The sequence below is a fragment of the Cucurbita maxima genome, unplaced genomic scaffold (assembly GCF_002738345.1).
Source record: "Cucurbita maxima cultivar Rimu unplaced genomic scaffold, Cmax_1.0 Cma_Scf00024, whole genome shotgun sequence".
Lineage (NCBI taxonomy): Eukaryota > Viridiplantae > Streptophyta > Magnoliopsida > Cucurbitales > Cucurbitaceae > Cucurbita > Cucurbita maxima.
The window spans coordinates 2,344,618-2,350,685 of record NW_019272040.1 but is presented as its reverse complement, the minus strand read 5'-3'; positions in this window follow the sequence as shown (position 1 = coordinate 2,350,685).

Below are 6,068 nucleotides of genomic sequence, written 5' to 3'. Positions count from 1 at the left end.
CCCGATAACCCGATAACCCGAATGATAATAGAAATTGGGTTCGGGTTGCTGAGATTTTTTTTTTTAGCATTTTTTCTTCTTTTATTTTTTTTATCATTCAAATTAATTTTATATTTAGAATTGTAAATATGGCTTTTTTCAGGCTGAAATTGAATATTTAAAATTACAAAAATCAATAATAAAAACCAAAAATATATAAATAATAATAATAATACACTAAGCCCTTTGATTTTCATTTTGGGCTTTCTTTTTTGGGCCTTTGATTTTCATTTTGGGCTTTCTTTTTTGGGCCTTGGATTTTCATTTTGGGCTTTTTCGGGCCTTTTAGACTAAGCCCAAGATGTTGAAATAAAATATAATTATCTATCCATTTAAATTATAGCTTAAAAAATAACTCTATACTTTTAATTTTATAACAACAATTTAATCATTAAATATTAATATTTAAAATTTTAGTTTTTACATTTTAAATTTTATAACGATTTGGTCAATATTGTAAAATTTATTGGTAAGATTTGATGATTTTTTTTTTTTTTTTTTTGAAGAAATGTAAAAAAAAAAAATTAAAAAAATATATTGATGTAAATTTTAATTTTGTATATAATAAATTTGTAAAATTTTAAAACTAAAATTGTAATTTTAAATGTAATTTGTAATTTAACGGATAATAAAATAAAATATTTCCCGTGGTTTATGGACGATGCTTTCCGCCTCCGGTTTCGCAATAATAAAATAAAATAATTTTTATTCTGGTTTTGGACAAAAACACCGACCCGGAAATATTATATAAATATATTAAGAAACTATTATTTAATTTAGAACAATATTATTATTTTTAGTAAATTACGAATTTGACCTTGTTTTTATAATTATAAAAATTTAACTTTGCCGGGTCATACTGACTTACCTAATCTATAACACACCAATAAAATATGATACATGAATGAACCGAAGCTATTGAGAATTATTATATATACTAATAAATTGTATCTTTCTTTTTCAGTGACTCGATCATAAAAACGTCAAAATTAAGTATAATTTTGTCCTGTCTTTCCTTTCGGGTTTCCCCTAAAAAATTTTAAAACGTGTTTACTAGAAAGAGGTTTCTACTATCTTTATATATTTCGTTTTCTCCTCAACTGATGTGGGATCTCACAATCTACCCCTTTTGGAGCTCAAAGTCCTCACTAGCACATTGTCTGGCGTCTGATTCTGATACCATTTGTAACTGCCCAAGCTCATCGCTATCAAATATTGTGCTCTTTGGACTTTCCCTCAAGGCTTTTAAAACGCGTATGCTAGGAAGAAGTTTTCACACCTTTAAAAAAAAATGTTTCGTTCTTCTCCCCAACTGATGTGGGATCTTACATCTATACGATATGAGAATAATATTCACTCTCAGAAGCGAGATGTAATGAACATCCAGATATCTTACATCTATACGATATGAGAATAATATTCACTCTCAGAAGCGAGATGTAATGAACATCCAGATCACGACATTGAAGCCATTTGAGCTAACCAAACACCCGAAGTCAATTACACATTCAAAACCGTCCCTTTCGTTATCACACATTCAAAACCGTCCCTTTCGTTCTTTTCCCCAACTGATGTGGGATCTTACATCTATACGATATGAGAATAATATTCACTATCAGAAGCGAGATGTAATGAACATCCAGATCACGACATTGAAGCCATTTGAGCTAACCAAACACCCGTCAGAAGCGAGATGTAATGAACATCCAGATCACGACATTGAAGCCATTTGAGCTAACCAAACACCCGAAGTCAATTACACATTCAAAACCATCCCTTTCGTTATCAATCGTACATCAATATTCCTATATCCCATTGACCATTTGATATTACATTAAGTTCTTGGACATGTACAATAGGTTTTGGTCCAAATTTTGGGCTTTTGACCACTTTTCAACAAGCTAAAAGCCATGCATTAATGCTATGGTTGCGCTTGTTTTCTTCATCTCTTCATAAATTCTTCATGCATGGATTTGGAACGTTATTATCAACGATCATTTCACACGTGGTCAAACTAACGCTTGATTGATCTTTCGAGTTGTCTTTTGTGACTTTGTGAGCCTTTGTCTTGTTCGGTTTTGAATTTCAAATATGTTGGTTCGAAGAATTCTATATCCATCGGCATACAACTTGACAAACTTTCTATTTTTATCGAAGCTTCAAGACACTGCCCCATTTCCTAATTATATGGCTGGATGTGAGCTGTACTCCATAAGGAGCCAAAGCGAGTTTATGGCTATAACAGTTCAAACTCACTGCTAATAAATACGGTCCACTTTAGTTTTACCTATCATCGTTAGTCTCATGGTTTTAACACCGCTAACAAATACTATCCACTTTGACTGACCCGTTACCTATCATCGCTAGTTTCATGGTTTTAAAACGCGTCTACTAGAGAGAGGATTTCACACTCTTATAAGTAATGTTTTGTTCCCTTCTCCAACAGGATGTCGCAGGATTTGAACCTACAAACCTATACGACGGTTATGTTTGAACCAAGTTGATTATTGTTTGTTTAGTCACAAGAAACACTCCGATGTTCGTGTCTCACATTAATGATTTTTTTTTTCTTTTTATTCTTTTTTGAATATGAATAGAGGAAAGGAGAAAATTCGTATATAAATGTTCTTGAAATAGTCACAATAATTGAGCACAAAGAGCCAATGAATTTTTCCTCGGCCTCGAGTTGCCCCATGATTCCATGATTGGAAATTAATAATTGATTTCGTCTGCAACTACTTTGAATTTTTGCACAAGGATCAAATTTTTAAATATCGAATCTTTCGTTGTTTAAAACGTGGATCTCCGTCACGTATAATGAAGTGTCGTTCAATGAATAAATGAAAAATCAACACCGTTAAGAATTATATTGGAATTTCTAATTGATAAATATATATATATATAAAAAAGTGTTCAAACTTTAGGGGCAAAATGGTAATTTTACCTTTAAAAAATTGAAGTTTACATTTATTTATATTTTCTAGAAACATTAGATAAAAGGTGGATTTTATAAATATTATAAAAAATAATAATTATTTATTTGACTATGCAATAAAAGGGGAACTAAAAACCATAAATAATTACCAAATATGGTATAATTTTTAACTTTAAAATAGAAAACAATAAAAAAAAATATATGGCATTACCAAACAAATATTTAATATTTCATTTCTATAAAAATATAAAAATATAAATATAAATTTGATTTTACCAAATGGACATCATTATAATTTATATTTTTTATTTTTACGAAATGGACAATAAATAAATAAAAACTCTCAATATATATATATATATATATATTTCTTAATGACATATAAAATAAAACAAAAATTATTTCTTTTAAATTACATTAATTCTATAAATTGATATTGTATAATAAAAACAAAAGATTGCGTTGATTAAAAACAAATAAATAAAATAAAATAAAAAATAAAACCTCGTGCTTCGTAATTTCCTTCTAATTCGCTGGCTCGTGTTACTAGGCTAATTATATTTAAGCTATTTAATTCCCACACCACTTATTTAAATATTCAAAAATAAATTAAAAGTCAAAATTACATTCTAGAGCTTAGTTTCGTAATTTCCTTCCGTTCATTTATGTATCTCTCTTTGGGTCACGGTTGCATTTAACCCACAACAAAATGCAACCCTTGTCATTCTCAATCCTAACCATCGACTTACTACAATGCTCATAATCAATTGTTCCCAAACCTAACCCCTTGTTTGACGTTTAAAGATCGCATCATCCCAAACCCAACACGGTAAAAATGCATTTGTTCAGCATTTGCATATATGTTACCCATAAAACTCACGCTTGTATGCTCAATCTATTACGTAGCTTGTGAGATCTCACATTGAGAAGAGAAACAAAACATTTCTTCTCCTTGTTAGACCTATTTTAAAACCTAGAGGGGAAGCTCAAAAGACATAATATCTACTAGTGGTGAGCTTTAGCTGTTACAAATGGTATCAAAATCAGTCACCGGGCTATGTGCTAGCGAGGACGTTGGGCCTCATGTTAATTGAAGAGGGGGCAAAATATTCCTTATAATGGTGTAGAAACTTTTTCTCTACGCATTTTAAAATTTTGAGGGGAAGCCCAAAAGAGAAAACTCGACGTAGCTGTGTGCTTAGACTCGAGAAATACTTTTCTCTAACGGACGCGTTTTAAAACTTCGAGGGGAAACCCAAAAGAGAAAACCCGACGTAGCTGTGTGCTTGGACTCGAGAAATACTTTTTCCTAACGGAGGCGTTTTACAACTTTGAGAGAAAACCCAAAAGAGAAAACTCGATGTAGTTGTGTGTTTGAACTTGAGAAATACTTTTCCCTAGCATACGCGGTTTAAAACTTTAAGGAAAAGTCCAAAAGAGAAAACTGAACGTAGCGGTATAGTTGGAGTCGAGAAATAATTTTGATATATTGTATATTTTATTGACATTTGTTTAAATTTTTAATAATTTGGAGTTTTTTTTTATTATTATTATTTAAAAAAAATTATGTAACGTGTTGAAGCAAGTCAATCATTGCATTTAATTCCCACTCGGCTTTGGTCGGTTTCACATTTGTCCTCTTTCGTTTGCAATTCAACTTTCCTTTTTTTAATCTAAGAAAAAAATCTCACTTTCTTGGAAATACCATATAATAACATAAATTATTTATTTTACTTCAAATTAATTAAAAATTTTATTCGGCGTGAAAAAGTCATATCTATTTATATATTTTGTTATTAAATATTATATTTAATTTAGTGAACCCGAATATAATTTAATAAATAAAATTATAATCAACCAAATATTATTCTTAACAAATATATTTATCTACGATATATATTAAATTAATAACTAAAATTTCATAAAATTTAAATATCAAATAGGGAATAATTAACCTCTGTCCCAAATTTTAAATATTCTTAATTTTTAAAATAATCTTAGAACAGAGTAAGATTGGTTTGGGTTGGGATCCCTATTTCTTTAGTTAATTGACTTGAATTTTTCAGTTTAAAACAAGAAATTAAATCTGACCCAATAAAAAAAAATCTAACTCAATCCAACTTTTATGGGTTGGGTTCGGTAGTATGGAGTTCATGGAGTTATTGAGTCATATGAACATCCCTAAATGTTTCACAGATCCACGGTTTAACATTACAGTACAAATTCGAATTTATACTTTCACGTGTTGTTGAACTCTAAAGAAAAAGGTTACATTATAGAATTGAGTAGGTTGTCGTAGTACAAAAGTGAAGCAACGTTGTCTTGTAACAATTTGGCATTTTTGGTACTTAAATTGGTACATTTTAACCTAAGTGGACCTTCGCACATATTTCATTAGATTTGGTGGTGAAGTCATTAAAAACGCTCTTAATGATTAACCGTTAATTGCTCGTGAATTGTCTCTTTCGGTCGCATTCAAAGAAAACAGGTCACCCATTTAAACGAAATGCATCCCTTAAAAAATTGTTGTATGTGCAAAAATGTCCCGATGTAGACCGCTATAAGGTTCTGGGTTTTTCCTAACGCTCAAAATTGTCGAGAGAAGACAAAAATGAATCGGTGAAAGTTATTCAGACTCGAAATTAATTATTAGTATCGGTGTTGGAAGAACAGTGTTAAGAAAAGTGCAGATCGACATAAAAAATGGAAATAAATTTATAATACTAACAAAAAGCTTATGTTAAAAATATCATGTCACAAAAAAGATAATAATGGAGTATTTGATAAGGGTCAAAACTTTAATCATGAAGAACAATACTAGGAATATATATGGAGAAACATTAATATATAAAAAATATATATTAAATTAATTAATTAATCATTAGGGGGCTGCTCCACTACCTAGAGATATTAACTCAATTAAATTAAATATATTTAATTATTTGATAAATATTAATAAAATATGAAATCAATCTTCCCCTTATTCTCCCAACTTCCCCTATATTCCATTTTTCTCTCATCTACCTATTTCATAAATAATTTTAATAATAAAAATAATATATATATATATATATATATATATATATATATATAT